We start from the raw sequence: 20,442 nt of genomic DNA, 5'->3' as shown, positions 1-20,442 counted from the left end.
CCTTTTGACCAATCATTGAGGAGATTGCATGAAACCGAGTTGGCCATACTCTCTTTATACCATACTTGCCAACCCTCCCGTTTTTAGCGGGAGACTCCCGGTATTCAGCGCCTCTCCCGATAACCTCCCGGCAGAAATTTTCTCCCGACAAACTCCCGGTATTCAGCCGGAGCTGGAGGCCACGCCCCCTCCAGCTCAATGCGGACCTGAGTGGGGACAGCCTGTTCTCACGTCCGCTTTCCCACAATATAAACAGCTTGCCTGCCCAATGACATCATAACATCTGCGGCTTTTAGAGAGTAGAGTGCACAACTGCGCACACAACAAGGAGACGAAGCAGAAGAACGAGGAAGTTACAGACATGGCGACGCCGTCGACGAGGAAGATGAAGAAATACGCTTGCAAGTTCCAAAACGAATGGAAACAATAATTTCAGTTCATCCAGGACAGTTCGAAGGGGAAGGGGTATGTAATTATGTTGCCTGTACATTTTGTTGAACAGACTTTTCCATTGAACACGGTGGCCGAGTCATGAACGGAGGAGAAGTTAAACAGGACAATACTGCCATCTACTAGATAGCCCCCGGAACACTGAAATTCAAGTATTTATTTTATTTATATGTATAATAAAATAAATATATATACATATATATAGCTAGAATTCACTGAAAGTCAAGTATTTCATATATATATATATATATATATATATATATATATATATATATATATATATATATATATATATATATATATATATATATATATATTAAGATTAAAGATTAAAGTACCAATGATTGTCACACACACACTAGATGTGGTGAAATTTGTCCTCTGTATTTGTCCCATCCCCTTGGGGAGCAGTGGGCAGCAGCGGCGCCGCGCCCGGGAATCATTTTGGTGATTTAACCCCCAACTCCAACCCTTTGTTGCTGAGTGCCAAGCAGGGAGGTTATGGGTCCCATTTTTATATATATATATATATAAATAATATATATGAAATACTTGAGTTGGTGAATTCTAGCTGTAAATATACTCCCCTATTAACCACGCCCCCGCCCCACCCCGACCGTGCCCCCCCACCCCCCACCTCCCGGTATCGGAGGTTGGCAAGTATGCTTTATACAAAACCCAAAACCAGTGAAGTTGGCACATTGTGTAATTTGTAAATAAAAACAGAATACAATGATTTGTAAATCTTTTTCAACTTATATTCAATTGAATAAACTGCAAAGACCCCGCAACCCCGAAGGGAATAAGCGGTAGCAAATGGATGGATGGATGGAAACTGCAAAGACAAGATACTTAATGTTCGAACTGAAAAACATTTATTTTTTTGCAAAAAATCATTAACTTAGAATTTAATGGCAGCAACACATTGCAAAAACGTTGGCACAGGAGCATTTTTACCACTGTGTTACATGGCCTTTCCTTTTAACAACACTCAGATTGGGAACTGAGGAGACCAATTTTTTAAGCTTTTCAGGTGGAATTGTTTCCCATTCTTGCTTGATGTACAGCTTAAGTTGTTCAACAGTCCAGGGGCTCCGTTGTGGTATTTTAGGCTTCATATTGCGCCACACATTTTCAATGAGAGACAGTTCTGGACTACAGGCAGGCCAGTCTAGTACCCGCACTCTTTTACTATGAAGCCACGCTGTTGTAACACGTGGCTTGGCATTGTCTTGCTGAAATAAGCAATGGTAACGTTGCTTGGATGGCAACATGTGACCAAAACAAAGCATCTTTTTTGCGACTCCTCCCAAGTCAACAGCTGAGCTCTGTTGTACCTGATATCCGCTGTAATATTGGCACAGATTACAAATATTGCGTCCCTAATGGCTATGTTAATGTAAAATAGCAAGAATCAATAAAGAAATTATCATAGATTGCGCCAGGAACATGACGCTACTACCAAGAAGGGCTTGGCGCCTATGCAGGTCCAAAGCAAAGAAAGACTGGCGGGAGAGAGTTGTTTTAAAAGGAATTTTCGGACGCATAATATTGGAAACAAAATATCCGAATGTCTCGGATTTCATTCAAAAGGCTCTGTGGATTGATGAAAGGAGTTTTAAAGCCGGAAAAAAAGACTGTTTGTACCCCGATCCCTCTCCAAAGTTGCTATTCTTGACAAGCTCTTCAGCCTTGTGGAATACAGACTTGTTGCTAATCAGTTTGGAGTGCACAAAGGCAGTTTGAAGAGGTTTGTGTACACTTTCCTTTTTGCCTTTAATATACCTGCTTCTATTCCATCTCACTTGAGAGTCTGAATGAAGCTGCATTCACCATTTTCTTAGCTACCTCCTCAAATAAATCTCTATTTCTTTTTTTCTCCTATCGATGCACTTCAAAATGTTCCGTTCTCTTACTATGTGAAACAAATAAAGTATCCTCTTAATTGCAGTTGTTGCCTGTTTTGATTAAATGGTATCTGCTTCCGGGTTATATCCCGCACGTTGAGACTGGCGCATACGCAATGCGAAAGTTTTCCTCCGGCAGCCCACACCCACTCGAGAGATCTCGTTTCCAATCGCATAATCTAGATGGGTTAGTCCGATTTCTCAAAAGTCAAACTTGATCAGATTAAGGTGTTTCCATGAGTTATAAGATGCTTCTTTAAGCCAAACTATTTGAGAAATCGGACTAATTTAGTGTATGGAAACGTAGTCAACGGTACACGAGTCAGTAAAAAGAATCATGTTTAACCATCCCTACTGACCCATGTTTTACTTACATTAAATACCATATTTTCGGACTATAAGGCGCACTTAAAATCCTTTTTTTCCCTCAAAACACAACAGTGCGCCTTATAACCCTGTGCGCCTAGAGTACGAAATAATTCTGGTTTTGCGTACCGACCATAGGTGGATTAATGACCGGGCCTACCGGGCCCAGGCCCAGGGGGCCAGAGGCCCCAAGGGGCCAGGCCAACTTGGCCCCGCGGCCGCGAGCCAAGCAAAACTACTTTTGCAAAAATAATAATCTTAAGCCCCAAGGGGCCAGGCCAACTTGGCCCCGCGGCCATGATCCATAGAGGGTAAGAGGCCCCAAGGGGCCAGGTCAACTTGGCCCCGCGGCCGCGACCCACAGAGGGCCAGAGGCCCCAAGGGGCCAGGCCAACATGGCCCCGCGGCCATGATCCATAGACGGTCAGAGGCCCCAAGGGGCCAGGCCAACTTGGCCCCGCGGCCACGATCCATAGAGGGTCAGAGGCCCCAGGGGGCCAGGTCAACTTGGCCCCGCGGCCACGATCCATAGACGGTCAGAGGCCCCAAGGGGCCAGGCCAACTTGGCCCCGCGGCCACGACCCACAGAAGGCCAGAGGCCCCAAAGGGCCAGGCCAACTTGGCCCCGCGGCCGCGAGCCACAGAAGGCCAGAGGCCCCAAGGGGCCAGGTCAACTTGGCCCCGCGGCCACGATCCATAGAGGGTAAGAGGCCCCAAGGGGCCAGGTCAACTTTGCCCCGCGGCCGCGACCCACAGAGGGCCTGAGGTCCTAAGGGGTCAGGCCAACTTGGCCCCGCGGCCATGATCCATAGAGGGCCAGAGGCCCCGAGGGGTCAGGCCAACTTGGCCCCGATCCATAGAGGGTCAGAGGCCCCAAGGGGCCAGGCCAACTTGGCCCCGCGGCCACGACCCACAGAGGCCCCAAGGGGCCAGGCAAAATTGGCCCCGCGGCCATGATCCACAGAGGGCCAGAGGCTCTCAATCATTATTATCAAAGCTAATTCTCAAATTGGATGGATCACACAACCTCACTCACATATTCTTTATCAATTATTAAAGGTTGTTTCTGAATTTTGATCACAGAACTTAATGCAAATATTCTTGATTGATTGACAAAGCTCATTCTCAAATTTTGATTACACAACCTTACTCTGACAAATTATCATTATCAAAAAGCTCTATCTCGAATTTGGATCACAGAATCTCACTCAAGTATTCTTAGCTGTGCCCCTCCCCCATCAAGTCTATCATAAACCGGTCTGTTCTTTTAGAATCTCCTCATTTGGTATTTTGAACTCGTGAGAGACTGCTCAAAATTTGGTTTCCTTTCCCTCAGTTCAGACTCAGAGATAATTTGAAATCATTCAACAAGAAGTTTAACGCGCGCACACACACACACACACACACACTTGAGTTGAGCATTACTTGGAAATTCTTATATTTTCCATTTTGCTGTTATTATCAGCATCTTCCCATTTTGTCCTTTTCTTTCGAGAAAGTTTACAGTCTGACATTTGTCACTGCTGTCAGTTAATAACTTTTTGGTCTTTGACCCATTTTGTCATTTTCTCGATTCGATCGTCACTGACCACTCTCTCCTGTCTGGCAGACATCGTTGCTGCCATCATAGCTAGCAAGCTGCCTGCAGCGGGTCATCCCTATGTTCCCCGTCCCTATGTTACCCGGGTCCTATGTTCCCCTCTACCGGGGAACTAAGGACCCTTTTTAAAAAAAAGGGTTCTATGTTCCCCGCTGCGGGGAACGTACAACACTTTTTCCAGAAAAGGGTTCTATGTTCCCCGCTGCTTCCAATGCGCGACTAAGTAAGACGCACGCAGACACGCATGACAGAGACGCGTTTAAGTTGTCGAAGGAAGGAAGTTCGCGTTTGAGTTGCTCTATCTGCTGCCGCACGCCCTGTGACAGGTTAGGTTTAGGGATGGTTTTGGTCAGGGCACAATTTCGCCAAAAAAGTGCTCCACAACGCCCTGTGACAGGTTAGGTTTAGGGATAGTTTTGGTCAGGGCACAATTTCGCCAAAAAAAAGTGCTCCACAACGCCCTGTGACAGGTTAGGTTTAGGGATGGTTTTGGTCAGGGCACAATTTCGCAATTTCGCCAGATACAATGCAGGGAACATAGGACCCTTTTTTAGAAAAAGGGTCCTAAGTTCCCCGGTCGCATACAAAGACCCAGGAACAACCGGGGAACATAGGACCCGGGGAACATAGGACCCGGGGAACATAGGCACGCTCCCGCCTGCAGATAGCAACATTTTGGTGTCCTTTGGGAAAATATTTAGAAAGAAGACAAAAGTACACACAGTTGTACAACTATTATCTTTATGATCTTTTTTTTGTTAGTTTCTCTGTTACTGTGTGTGGCCAATTAAGCGACTTTTGGCCATACCTGGCTGGTGACATTTAGCGACTTTCTGGTTGATGTTAAGATTAATAATAGCAACAGTTCTCTTCATCTTAATGCAATTTATTGTGTCTGTCTCTCCACATTTTGCCATTAGGTACTTTGAGCTCTTGTTGGTCAGTCACTCTAAGGTACATTGTTGCTGCCATCATAGCTAGCAAGCTGCCTGCAGATAGCGACATTTTGGTGTCCTTTGAGAAATATTAAGAAAGAAGACAAAAGTACAAGACATTGTACGATTACTATCTTTTTAAAATTATTTGTTTCACTGTGTGATTGACCGACTTTGCCGCTAGATTTCGCGTCTTTTGGCTATACCTGGCTAGCGACTAAAAACATCATTTAGCGACTTTTTGGTTGTGAAGATAAGTGGTAAAAGCAGATCTTCCTGTTGGTCTTCCCACATTTTGCCATTTGGTACTTTGCACTCTTCTTGGTCACTCCAAGGCATTTGTCCCTGCCTTCAGCTAGTCACTTGGCTCTTTTGGAATATATTTCACTGTAATTGGCTCTCTCTCTCTCTTTCTCCTCAGTACAAATCAGCCTGTTCCCTTGCCATTCATCACTGACCACTCTGCTCTCCTGTCTGTCAGACATTATTGCTGCTTGCAGATAGCTTGGGGTCCTTAGAGAAAATATCAGAAGAGAAAAGTACACAATTATCTTAATTATCTTTTTTATTCAGTCAGTCCTTCAGTGAGTCCCAGTGTGTTGGCGATTAAGCAACGTTGGCATTCAATTAGCGACTTTTGGCCATACATGGCTGGCGACTCAAAAAACTAGAAAAAAAGTACAAAAAGTTGTACAATTAATATCTTTATTATCCTTAATTCCCCTGAATCCTAGAGTGTGTTGCAATTAAGCAACTTTGCTGCTAGGTTTAGCGACTCTTGTTTTGGGCATACCTGGCTAGCGACTACAAACATTATTCAGCAACTTTTTGGCTGTTAAGATTAACGTTAATAAATTAAATCCTAATACAATTTATTGTGTTGGTCTCGCCATCTTGCTATTAGGTACTTTGAATTCTTGTTGGTCTCTGCTAAGGTATCTGGCTGTTGTCTTTGCCTTCAGTTAGTCACTTGGCTCTGGAATATATTTAACTGTACTTGGCTCTCTCTTTCTCCTCAGTACAAATCAGTCTGTTCCCTTGCCATTTAGACATTTTCTTGATTGGATCATCACTGACCACTCTGCTCTCCTGCTGTCTATCAGACATTGTTGCTCCCATCATAGCTAGCAAGCTGCCTTGGTGTCCTTTGTGAAAATATTTAGATAGAAGACTAAAGTGCACAAAGGTGTACAATTATTATCTTTTCAAAATATTTGTTTCACTGTCAGTGTGATTGACCGACTTTGCCGCTAGATTTCGCGTCTTTTGGCCATACCTGGCTAGCGACTGAAAACATCATTTAGCAACTTTTTGGTTGTGAAGATAAGAGGTAAAAGCAGATCTGCCTGTTGGTCTTTCCACATTTTGCCATTTGGTACTTTGCACTCTTGTTGGTCACTCCAAGGCATTTGTCCCTGCCTTCAGCTAGTCACTTGGCTCTTTTGGAATATATTTCACTGTAATTGGCTCTCTCTCTCTTTCTCCTCAGTACAAAACAGTCTGTTCCCTTGCCATTTAGACATTTTCTTGATTCGATCATCACTGACCACTCTGCTCTCCTGCTGTCTATCAGACGAATCAGTTGATTCTCTGCTCTCAATTGTCTATGCTAGTAAGCTGTTATTCTCTGCTTTGGAGTGTTGATGCTGGGTTGCTAGTTTTCTAAATCACCTCACACACTTGAAGGAAGCAGCACCGATCATAAACACACAAACAAACTCACACACACACACACACACACACACACACACACACACACACACACACACACACACACACACACACACACACACATAGTTGGTTTATCTGTTGTGATAGGCAAAGAGCCAATGTGCAAAGAAAGAAGGGAAATATGGATCATAAACGTTTAAGTGGAGGAGCTAGAAAAAAAATTCAGCAAGAAAAGAAAAAAAAGGAATCAGTTTTACTTGAGAGTGTTCCAAATATCTCCAGCTTCTTCAGTACAAAGACATCTGCTGAAAGCAATTCTATAAATGCTACTGCAAATTCAGCTAAGGTTAGCAATGCACCTGAGCTAGCATGTAGCTCCCAAGATCCTGAGACCACTACAAGTGTAGACACTGAACCAAATGCTTCTGATGCTTATGATTCAACCAATTCAGCAGTAGCCAGTTGCTCGGATGAATGTGAGGTCACTGCACCTCTGGACAGCATAGAAAATGAGCTGAATCTTTCTTCAACACCATCTACAGTGACAACTCTACCTAGTGATCCCGCTAAATGGGCTGAGACCCTCACTGAGTCAATGAAGGAAGTTCTTATTCAAAGAGGTGCAAAATCATTTCACAACCGTCACAGCCATTATCCAGCTTCTGTGAGGAACAGTGGGCTAGGAGGCAAAACCCGATGCCTAAACAATGAACATTTTACTTCACACTTGCCCAATGGACAACGAGTACAAAGAGAGTGGCTGATGTACTCTCCCTCTACTGGTAATGTTTACTGCTTTGCATGCAAACTGTTTTCCCCAAAAACGCATTCTTTTGTGACAGGCTATTGTGATTGGAAACACTCAGAAAGATTTGGTGAACATGAGCGAAGTGCTGAGCACATAACCTGCATGCAAGCAGTCTTGAACCGCGCCAAAGGTGCCACAGTTGATGCAGACCTGTTCAAACAGTTTCAGGCAGAGAGCAGCTATTGGAGGCAGGTGTTACAAAGAGTTGTTGCAGTCATTAAATTCCTTGCAGAAAGGGGCCTTGCATTTAGGGGTAAAAATGAATCGTTAGGGTCTCCTCTCAATGGGAACTACCTTGGTATTCTGGAGGTCCTGGCTGAATTTGATCCCTTTCTAAAGGATCACATCAGAAAGTTTGGGCAGATGGGTCGAGGTAATACCTCATATCTGTCCTCCACCATTTGTGAGGAATTCATTGAATTGATGGGTGCAAAAACCAAACAGGCTATAGCAGATGAACTGCAAGCAAGCAAATACTACTCTATCATTGTGGATTCAACCCCAGATTTATCTCATGTGGACCAATTGACATTCATATTCCGTTTTGTTAGCAAAGAGGGCAGTGTTGTTGAACGCTTTGTGGGTTTTGAGCCCATTACTAGCCATACAGGTGAAAGTTTGGCTAACTGTGTCATGTCTGTGTTGGAAAATCTAGGGTTAGAGCTGTCAAATTGCAGGGGGCAGGCTTATGATAATGCCAGCAACATGTCAGGGAGGTATAATGGGTTGCAGGCTCACTTAAAGAAAAGCAACCCATTAATACACTATATTCCATGTGCAGCTCACTCTTTGAATTTGGTGGGAGTCAACAGCATTGACAGATGTGGAAATGAAGTCTCTAAGTATTTTGACTTGATTCAGTCTATTTACAACTTCACAACTGCATCCACACACCGATGGGACAGGGTATTTGGCAATTCCAACATAGATCTCACACTTAAAGCTTTATCCAACACGCGTTGGAGTTGCCGTGCAGAATCTACCAAAGCACTGTGGCAGAACTACAGTAAAATAAAAGCAGCACTACAGGTTATTTCCACTGATGACACAGAGAAACGAGACACACGAACTGAAGCTGACAGTCTAGTGCGGAAGCTGGATTCACTTGAGATGGCCTTCATGGCAGGCTTTTGGGACACTGTTCTGTCCAGATTTCAGGCCACAAGTCTGCAACTTCAAAAAGCAGACATGGACCTTGGTACAGCAGTTAGATTGCTGGAATCTCTGCGCACCTTTGTTCTCTCCCAAAGAGATCTATTTGATCATTTTGAGCAGAAAGCCTTAAACATGTTGGGTGGCACCCCATCTTACAGGGCTGAACGGACGAGGAAACGTAAAAAGTTTGCTGATGAATCAGCATCCCCAGATGTTGTGCTTGAGGGAAGGCAACTGTTTCAAATAGAGACATTTATTGCCTCTATTGATCAACTGAGTTCAAGCCTTAATCACCGTCTGGAGGCCTACAAACATCTGAACAATTTGTTCAGTGTCCTTTTCTCTTTGGATACAGAGTCCAATGCTTCAGTCCTTCACAAGGCCAAGATTCTCACTGAATCATACCCATCTGACCTCAATGAAAGTCTTGGACAGGAGCTTATACAGTTCAAATCTTTTATACAGCTCAACAACACTGATGAGGAGAGGACCCCTTCAGGACTGCTCAAAACAATAATACATTTTGGACTACAGCCTACGTTTCCTAATACATACATTGCGCTACAGATTTTTCTCACTCTACCGGTCAGTAACTGTGAGGGAGAACGCTCATTCTCTCTTTTGTCAAGAGTAAAAAATGAGCTGCGCACAAGAATGACTCAGAAAAGATTAAATGCGTTATCTCTAATGGCAATTGAGAGTGAGCTGACAAGAGAGTTGGACTTCAATGATGTGGTGGATGATTTTGCAAAATTGAAAGCACGAAAGAAACCCCTTGCTTAAAGGTGCACTGTGTAAGATTTTTAGGTTATTTCCAGAATTCACCCATTCACTAATGTTAGGCTACCTGTTTTCATGAATACTTACCACCACCATAAAATTCTAAGTATCCATTATGACTTGGAGAATTGCACTTTTGCCATTTCTGGGAAGTGTCACCTGGATTGTGAAGATAGGATTGACTTTAGGCAGAAGCTTGGTGCTTTCTCTGGCAAACTGAACCTCAAGCTTCATTCTCTGCAGCTTTGCATTCTTGTGCAGACTTTCATCCACAAGGAACTTTTCAACTTCCCCACTATCGTGAAGGGGCCATCAAAAGATTTCAGTGTGTCCAGCATGTCTAGTCTCTTACTCTCCTTTCTTTGAGCCATCTCTTGTTTCTCATCTGCCCTACTCTCGAATTTTGCCTTCATGAATTTACTCCAGTTGAGTTCAACCTCCCTTTTTGCTTGTGCTGCTGCCTTGAAACCTCTGAAGCTCCTGGCTCTTCTGTAAAATTATTGACCTATTGACTGCGTTCAGTGTGCCCAACTTCTTCAGTTTGTAGTCCACCTTGCCACATTGTCTCTCCATCCCAATGTTGTGCACAGGGGTGCCATCAATGTTACTAGCCTGTTCACTGACAGGGTCCATTGGGAAGGTCTCCTCATCCATCCTCTGCCTGGCCAGGACAGTCTTCAGATGGGGCAGCATGAGATCTGTCAGCTGCTTCACTTCATCCAAGTATTCGGCAGCCACGTCTGACACTGAGTTCAGGACATGTCCAGTGCCTGTCCAGCCACTATAGCATTCTTGGAAATGGGCTATCTTGACCTGCATGCAGCCCTTGTACCATGAACTGGCCTACACCTTTCTTTGTGGTGCTCTCCGATGCATGTTATCATTTTACCTTTCTCCTTCTCCTCAAGCTTAACCACAAATAGATACAGACTTTGAGCCTCAATTTGCTGCACAGCTGCCGTTATGCCAATGTGTTTTCCTAAGATATTATTTTATTTTTAATGATAGAAGGGAGGAAAAGGGGGCAAAAATCATGTCCGATTTAGTTTTTTGGGTGGGTTGGGGGGTTTATTTCATGATAGCTACCAACTTCCAATACATAATATCTCTCAAATGACCCAATGCACCATCACTGAAGTGGGCGTAATCATTTTCAAAAATGTTTATTTTTAGGCCATTTATCCCCTCCCCCTGTGTCTGTGTGAAACCTGTGCTTGTCAGTGTCTGTGTGGTATACCTAATAGTGTGTGTGCAGTATGTGCACTCTTCTGTACAGTACAGTGTGCATGTCTGTTCACAGTATACAGTATTTCTTGCATAGTGCGTGCGTGTGTGTGCGCCCACACGCGCGGGGGGTTGAGGGGCCAAGACCATGTCAGGCCCAGGGGGCCAAAATTTCTTAATCCGCCCCTGGTACCGACCTCAAAGCTATTTTATTTGGTACATGGTGAAATGATAAGTGTGACCAGTAGATGGCAGTCAAACATAAGAGATATGTGTAGACTGCAATATGACTCAAGTAAACACCAAAATTGTATATGTTCCATTGAAAATATAGAACATTACACACGGCGCTCAGACATCTATCAAAATGTTTTAGTACGACTTTGGTAAGCTATGAAGCCGGATTGTACTAGAACGAGTATTATTATGGTGTGTGTATAACAGGGGTGGGCAATTAATTTTTACCGGGGGCCGCATGAGCAACCCGAGCACTGCTGGAGGGCCACACCGATAATATTTCAATAAAATTTTGCTCAAATTATTTTTGATATACCGTAAGATAAATAATAATAATAATAATATTTTCATTTAACCTAACTTATCTTTATACAAAAGCAGATGGCTTTTGATGGTTTTATTTTTAACACTTTCTTACACAACACTTCCTGATGTATAATACAATGCAAAAATTTCAATTTCTGTCACTTTATCCTGCATCCTCTTTGTTGTGAACGTAGCACGCCTGTAAGGTGATTGGCGAAGAAGGAGGAAGCGTTGCTGTTGCGGAAATGAGGAGTGAGGATAGACGTGCGTGTGGAAAGAACAAGATAAGTTGAGCTGTGTTAGTATAGGTTGCTCAATAAAAGTTTAAAAAGAGCATCAGACTTGGTGTGCACTTCTTCTGGATGCTACAATTGGTGTCAGACGTGGGATGAAATGCCTCCCACTTCGCCTTGCCATCAAACCTGGGAGTCTTCATTGAGGGCGGGATTCCCCCATGCCAAGCAGCGTGCGCTGCACCTGTAGACGCTGCCTCTCTCCTTCCTCCCTTTCTCTCTCTATTTGCGACGAGCTTCTCACGTCCGGGATACACAAAGACATCTGCAATCGCTGCCGGCACCTTACGTCCCCACTCAATGTCCTTTCCCTCCCGTTCAATCTTGACAAAGCCGCAGTCACTGTAAACAATAGGGAACTTTGGGGAAATGTTCAACTGACTACGTCACGCTACTTCCGGTAGGGGCAAGGCTTTTTTATCAGCAACCAAAAGTTGCGAACTGTATCGTCGATGTTCTCTACTAAATCCTTTTAGCAAAAATATGGCAATATAGCGAAATGATCAAGTATGACACATAGAATGGATCTGCTATTCCCGTTTAAATAAGAAAATCTCATTTCAGTAGGCCTTTAAATTTAGAAAAAAATCATAATATGACTCCTTTAATGCGCCTTATAATCCGGTGCGCCTTTTGTACGAAAATAGACCTGAATAGACCCGCTCATCAGCAGTGAGCCTTATAATCTGGTGTGCCCTATGGTCCGAAAAATACGGTATATGGAATCACTCAATTCTAAGGGAAATTATGGAATCATAAAGAACAAACAAAAAAACACACCACTAGTAAGGCTGCAGCTAACGATTATTTTTCCATCGATTAATCTATAGATTATTTTTCCGATTAATCGGTTAATCTATAGATTATTTTTTCCGATTAATCTATAGTTTATTTTTCCTTTTACTGATTATTTTTTTTAATTTAAAATGAAGATGAAAAAAATAAATGTAGGCCAGTTTTTTCAAAAGGCATGGCTTTTATTTACAAAAAAAAAAGTATGGCCACTCAGTCAACATTGACAACAACATGACAAAATATTCTGTAACAATGTAAACATTTAAAACTTTTAACATTTAACAAAACTAAAAGTAGCTTATTTGCTTTTTAATGTGCAAATATAAAAGTAAACATCCAGTGCAAATCTTAATATTCTGCAATACTATAAGCATTTCAAAAGTAAAAGTATTGCTTATTTTGCTTTAAAATGTGCAAAAATAAAGATAAACATCCAATACAAAAAAGTGCAAAACGAAATATTCTGTAACAGTGTAAACATTTCAACAAAAGTAAAATTATTGCTTATTTTGCTTTAAAATGTGCAAAAATAAAGATAAACATCCAGCACAAAAAAGTGCCAATCTAAATATTCTGGAGCACTGTAAACATTAAGTACTGCTTTTAAAATGTGCAAAATAAACATCCAGTCCAACACAGTACACAATAACCAATTCTACTCATTCCAGTGAGTGACTAACAGTTGTAATGAAGAAAGGTTAGCATGTCTACATGCTCTGGGGTGAGGCTGCTTCTTTTCTTGTTTACCCCCATTTACTTCCGGTCATGTCATCCCATAGCTTGTGTTTGTAAATTAATTTTTCTTATTTTTTTTAAAATAATATAGCGTTAACAAAACGTCTGTATTAATCGGACAAATTAACTTGAGGATATTCCTGACTGAATGCACATTTGACTCGTGGACATATGCGGAAATGAATAACAGTAAGTAAATGGGGGGGGGGGGGGGGGTTTGGAACTGAGAGGTAAGACCGATGATAGTATGATTAAAGTGAAAGTTAATGGTTCGTTTGTACATAGTATATGTAACTGTTAATGTTGTAAAAGGTATTTGCACAACTAATTAACGTTAGCGTTAAAGAGGAGCGCGTCTTTGTAAACACTGAACAGGCACGCCAAACGCGCCTCTCAGAGCGAAACGGTGCTTTAGTTTATGAATTTACAACGCAGATACAAATGACACATTCATGTTTTTGTGTAATGATGACAACGTATACTCACGCAAAGGATTGACTAGTTGATGGTGATGGCAAGAACGCTGTCGGCTGTTTTCTTTTCAAATGTTCGTTCATAGCCGTTGTGCTGCTATGATAGGCCATTTCCGCTCGACACAGTATTAGGCCGTTTATTGAAATACTCCCACACTTTTGACGACTTTTGGCGTGCTTTTTTCCCCTCGCTCGCACCGCTCTGCTTTGCGCTCCGCCATGACGGTGGTGTGACGTAAATATGCGACGCGTCGACGCACAAAAACGGCGTCGACGTATTTACGTAACCGATGACGTCGACGCGTCGTTTCAGCCTTAACCACCAGTACCTTGTTGCACCACCTCTGGCTTTTATAATAGCTTGCAGTCTCCGAGGCATGGAATTAAAAACATAATATGACCCCTTTAATGCACCTTTTGTATGAAAATAGGTGAATAGATTCCGCTCATCGGCAGTGCGCCTAATAGTGTGAAAAATATGGTAATTTAGTGCATGAAAACGTAAAAAGAATCATGGTTAACCATCCCTACTGAGCCATGTTTTACTTGAATTAAATACATATCCAAATGTGTTTTCTGTGGGGATGTTTTTGTTGATATTATTCCCGCTGCTGTAATGTCTAATAGTGTTGCCAAGGAGTTAAGTCTTTTCTCTGTCATGAATAAATACATTGACTCACGTGATCTTGCATGAAGAGAAGGTACGAGTGGGAAGAGGTAGCTGTCAACTGTGGGATGTGATGAATGACAGCTAGAAGGGGAGGAGGAGGAGAGGGGCTTCATCCCAGCGCCTGTCGTGACTCCCGTCCTGACCCGTGCAATGACCAGGGAGAAGTGGGAGGAGGATGAGGAGAGAGACGGATAATAAACACGGAGACAGTCGACGGTGTGGAGGAAGGCAAAATAAAGGGAGGAAAAAGAGTAAAGAAAAAAATAACGTGGGCCGAACTGTTCTAATTTTTCTTGCCAGTGTGATATGAAGGACACGGCAGGAGGGGTAGGTGGGTGTCAGAGTGGGAATGGAGCATCATCTCTTTGTCATCTGTCTTTCTCACTTCCATCTAGACATCTATTTGCTTTTTTTTTGTACCCCGTCTGTTGAGTATGAAACTCTGCGACTGTTTTTTTCAGATATTGGCCACGTTGGGGTTTCTGGTCAGGGAACACACGGTCATCATATGGACTCTTCCACTTTAATGGTGCATATTGGTTTGGGTTAGTATCTGTAAACCACAAGCAAAACATCCATCAACCTTTATGTCATCAAACTAAACAACAATATGTGTCTCATGCCTATAGATAGATATGCTCGAAGTAAAGTACGAGAGACATAATGTATTGCATTTTCACAATGGCATGTGTGAGCTAGCCACATTAGCAGCAGCAATGCTATCCTTAACAGGGAGATGTTAGCGCGTAGCTTTTTGACAACACAACACCAATAATATTATTAAAACACCACTAAACGTTACACAAACACAGTGATGTCTATTAATAAACTAAATGAGTCTTATTTAATCATCAACATACTCACATCGTCAAAGACACCGATTAAAAATAGCAGAGAAACGGAGGCGGAAGTGACGCCTACAGGAATGAAGCGGAAGTGACACTGTCAATAAATGCTTCAAAATAAAAGTATCTGAAAACGTATATTTACGTTTGAATGCTCAAAGTAATTAATTAGAAAAAGTAATGTAAACTTAAAAAGTTGTTAAAAGTTATTCTTACTAAAAAATGTTGAGTGTGAGTAACATTTTCCTTCTTTTTAAGTTGATTAAACTTGTTATTTTTAATTAATATTAACTTGTTTGTAGATTATGTAACTGCTTAGGGCTGTGAATCTTTGGGTGTCCCACGATTCGATTCAATATCGATTCTTGGGGTCACGATTCGATTCAAAATCGATTTTTTTTTTTCAATTCAACACGATTCTCCATTCAAAAACGATTTTTTTCCCGATTTAAAAGGATTCTCTATTCATTCAATACATAGGATTTCAGCAGGATGTCATGCAAGCAGAGTAGTAGATTTTTGTAAAAAGCTTTTATAATTGTAAAGGACAATGTTTTATCAACTGATTGCAATAATGTCAATTTGTTTGAACTATTAAATGAACCAAAAATATGACTTATTTTATCTTTGTGAAAATATTGGACACAGTGTGTTGTCAAGCTTATGAGATGCGATGCAAGTGTAAGCCACTGTGACACTATTGTTCATTACTTATTTTTTTATAAATGTCTAATGATAATGTCAATGAGGGATTTTTAATCACTGCTATGTTGAAATTGTAACGAATATTGATACTGTTGTTGATAATGTTCATTTTTGTTTCACTACTTTTGGTTTGTTCTGCGTCGTGTTTGTGTCTCCTCTCAATTGCTCTGTTTATTGCAGTTCTGAGTGTTGCTGGGTCGGGTTTGGTTTTGGAATTGGATTGCATTGTTATGGTATTGCTGTGTATTGTTTTGTTGGATTGATTAATTGAAAAAAAAAAAAAAAATACATTTAAAAAGAAATTGATTTTTTCAAATTGAGTATCGATTCTGAATCACACAACGTGAGAATCGGGATTCGAATTCGAATCGATTTTTTTCCCACACCCCTATAACTGCTACTTAAAATAATTAACTCACAGTTCCTTAAAACTCAGTGGATGAAACATTATGTTGTCTTATTTTGAAAGAACAAATCAATGAATCAAATCAAGAATACATTAAGAATGAATCAATTGCATTGTAGATTTGTATTGTTATTATAATAGAGTAGAATAGAATAGAATAGAAAGTACTTTATTGATCCCTGGGGGAAATTCAGCACCACAGTTCGCTCACAATAGACAATAAAAATGATAAATAATAGCATATAATATACACTACCGTTCAAAAGTTTGGGGTCACCCAAACAATTTTGTGGAATAGCCTTCATTTCTAAGAACAAGAATAGACTGTCGAGTTTCAAATGAAATTTCTCTTTTTCTAGCCATTTTGAGCGTTTAATTGACCCCACAAATGTGATGCTCCAAAAACTCAATCTGCTCAAAAGGAAGGTCAGTTTTGTAGCTTCTGTAACGAGCTAAACTGTTTTCAGATGTGTGAACATGATTGCACAAGGGTTTTCTAATCATCAATTAGCCGTCTGAGCCAATGAGCAAACACATTGTACCATTAGAACACTGGAGTGATAGTTGCTGGAAATGGGCCTCCATACACCTATGTAGATATTGCACCAAAAACCAGACATTTGCAGCTAGAATAGTCATTTACCACATTAGCAATGTATAGAGTGTATTTCTTTAAAGTTAAGACTAGTTTAAAGTTATCTTCATTGAAAAGTACAGTGCTTTTCCTTCAAAAATAAGGACATTTCAATGTGACCCCACTCTTTTGAACGGTAGTGTATATAATATATAATATAGAAATAATATAAATATATTCTACATATACTCTACATTTAAGTGCAGTCAAGGAACATATGCATTATACAGTCTGATGGCTGTCGGTATGAAGAACCTCCTGTGTCGTTCCGTGTTGCATTTTGGGAGTCTGAGCCTTCCACTGAACGTGCTCATTCTCCCCGCAAGGTCCGAGTGTAGTGGGTGGGAGGTGTTGTCCATAATGGCTAGGAGTTTTGCTAGACTTCTCCTCTCTGACACCACCGCCAGAGAGTCTAGCTCCACTCCCACCACGTTACTGGCCTTCTCTACCAACTTGTCCAGTCTGTTTGCGTCCCTCGCTCTCAGCCCGCTGACCCGGCAGGCCACGGCGTACAAGAAGGCGCCCGCCACCACCGACTCGTAGAACATCTTCAACATCTTTGTGCAGACGTTGAAGGATCCTAGCCTCCTGAGGAAGTAGAGGCTGCTCTGTCCCTTCTTGTAGAGTGCCTAAGCGTGTTTTGACCCAGTCAGCTTGTTGTCGATGTGTACACCGAGGTATTTATAATCCTCAACCATGTCCACATCGACCCCCTTGATGGAAACAGGGGTCGCCGGAGTACTCCTCCTCCTTCCCAGGTCCACAACCAGCTCCTTGGTCTTCGTCACAGGTTAAGAACAGTGATTCTTAACCTTGTTGGAGGTACCGAACCCCATTAGTTTCATATGCACATTCACCGAACCCTTCTTTAGTGAAAAATAAAATGTTTTTTTTCAAATTCAAGACAAAGTTATATGTTTTTGGTAACACTTTAGTATGAGGAACATATTCTAAGTAACAAAGACTTAATTTAGAGTTATTTGGTTAGGGTTAGGGCCAGGGTTAGAGGGTTAGGGTTATAATAAGGCCATGCCGAATAAGGCATTAATAAGTACTTAATAATGACTAGTTAAGAGCCAATATGTTACTAATTTGCATGTTAATAGGCAACTAATTAATCAATATGTTCCCCATACTAAAGTGTTACCATGTTTTTTTACTGGTGCACAAAATGACCCGTGCATGAACATCACCTTGTTCAAACAACAAAACCAACACAGTGCATAAACTCACAACAAATTACACACCTGCAAATCAGTGTGACTTCTGCTGTTGCCGTATCCGTAATACGCCGATAGGGAAACGTTTTTATTTACACGATGAGTCGGGTGTGTCTTGACCTCCGCCGAACCCCTGAGCCCGACTCACCGAACCCCTAGGGTTCGATCGAACCCAGGTTAAGAACCACTGTATTATACTCTGTGTGTGTATGTATATATAAATTATTACATGCGCACGCACACACAGAGAGGAAGTGCTTTTATTCTGTAGCATTTGCGTACGCTTCGTCTTCAGGCAGCAGACACGAGGAGGAACATATATATATAAAATATATAATTTGCATTCTATTTTTGTTACTTTGAATTTACAACCCCCTGGCCCTGTTTTGCACTGTTTTTGTACTGTTTTGTACTGTTTTTGTACTTACTTTGAGTGTTATTTCTCAACTGTTTGTAAATGTTGAAATTTACAAATAAAAGTTTATAAAAAAATAAAAATAAAAAAGGAGGAACATTTTTGAGATGGCTTAATTGGTAAGTTTAATTAAAATATAATTTAAAAGTACATTTAAAGGCCAACTGAAACCCACTACTACCGACCACGCAGTCTGATAGTTTATATATCAATGATGAAATATTAACATTGCAACACATGCCAATACGGCCGGGTTAACTTATAAAGTGCAATTTTAAATTTCCCGGCAAACTTCCGGCTGAAAACGTTTCGATATGATGACGTATGCCCGTGACGTCAATCGTTGAAACGGAAGTATTCGGAGCCCATTGAATCCTATACAAAAAGCTTTGTTTTCATCTCAAAATTCCACAGTATTCTGGACATCTGTGTTGGTGAATCTTTTGCAATTTGTTTAATGAACAATGGAGACTGCAAAGAAGAAAGCTGTAGATGGGATCGGTGTATTAGCGGCGGATTACAGCAACACAACCAGGAGGACTTTGAGATGGATAGCAGACGTGCTAGCCGCCGACCTCACCTTGACTTCCTCCGGGCCGCCGACCGCATCGGTGATCGGGTGAAGTCCTTCGTCGTACCGTCGATCGCTGGAATGCAGGTGAGCACGGGTCGTGATGAGCAAATGAGAGCTGGCGTAGGTGCAGAGCTAATGTTTTTAGCATAGCTCTGTCGAGGTTCCGTAGCTAAGTTAGCTTCAATGGCGTCGTTAGCAACAGCATTGCTAAGTTTCGCCAAGCTTGAAAGCATTAACCGTGTAGTTACATGTCCAGAGTTTGGTAGTATTGTTGATCTTCTGTCTATTCCTCCAGTCAGGGGCTTATTTGTTTTGTTTCTATATGCAGTTAAGCCCGATGCTATCACGTTAGCTCAGTAGCTAAAGTGCTTCACCGATGTATTGTCGTGGAGATAAAAGTCACTGTGAATGTCCATTTCGCGTTCTCGACTCTCATTTTCAAGAGGATATAGTATCCGAGGTGGTTTAAAATACAAATCCGTGATCCACAATACAAAAAAGGAGAGAGTGTGGAATCCAATGAGCCAGCTTGTACCTAAGTTACGGTCAGAGCGAAAAAAGATATGTATTTCACTGCATTCTAGTCTGTCTCTCTAACGTTCCTCATACACAAATCTTTCATCCTCGCTCAAATTAATGGGGTAATCGTCACTTTCTCGGTCCGAATCTCTCTCGCTGCATTGTAAACAATGGGGAAATGTGAGCAGCCCTTCCTCCTCTGACGTCACGCTACTTCCGGTATAGGTAAGGCTTTTTTTTATCAGCGACCAAAAGTTGCGAATTTTATCGTCGTTGTTCTCTACTAAATCCTTTCAGCAAAAATATGGCAATATCGCGAAATGATCAAGTATGACACATAGAATGGATCTGCTATCCCCGTTTAAATAAAACAATTTCATTTCAGTAGGCCTTTAACATAAACTCCAAATATTTACGATCTGATATACTCAAATATTTGAGTGGCAACTGATTGCCTCCCTTTTTTTGAGTTCTGCTTACTTATTCGGGTTTACAGTGTGTATAAACATGGAGAATTCTTAACACCATCCTCCTTCGCCTCCACCCCCTCCTCGTTCCACATCCCTGTCTCCCACTGTTTGTGGCCAAGGTAAATAAACAGATTGTTTATGTTATCCAGTGGGAACCTGCTCTTACTTGCATTGGATTACGCAACCGGCTCATTGATGATGGAGAACATTGTGCGACGCTGCATTTTCCGTCTAACACAAAATTCCACA

At 41.7% G+C, this 20,442-nt stretch overlaps 1 long non-coding RNA gene across 2 annotated transcripts in view; it reads right to left on the bottom strand.

The window, feature by feature from the left end:
• The window catches only part of LOC133644365 (uncharacterized), a 157,403-nt gene extending 142,083 nt beyond the window's left edge, over positions 1-15,320 (bottom strand). For both annotated transcript variants that reach the window (XR_009824759.1, XR_009824758.1), the window contains exons 1-2: positions 15,270-15,320; positions 14,416-14,958 (exon numbers count right to left, since the gene is read on the bottom strand). This is a non-coding gene — a long non-coding RNA (uncharacterized LOC133644365). The remainder of the gene's footprint in view (positions 1-14,415; positions 14,959-15,269) is intronic.
• Between the last annotated feature and the right edge of the window lie 5,122 nt (positions 15,321-20,442).

This window comes from Entelurus aequoreus, linkage group LG27, assembly GCF_033978785.1.
Source record: "Entelurus aequoreus isolate RoL-2023_Sb linkage group LG27, RoL_Eaeq_v1.1, whole genome shotgun sequence".
Taxonomy (NCBI): Eukaryota; Metazoa; Chordata; class Actinopteri; order Syngnathiformes; family Syngnathidae; genus Entelurus; species Entelurus aequoreus.
This window is presented reverse-complemented; position numbering and strand designations above follow the sequence as displayed.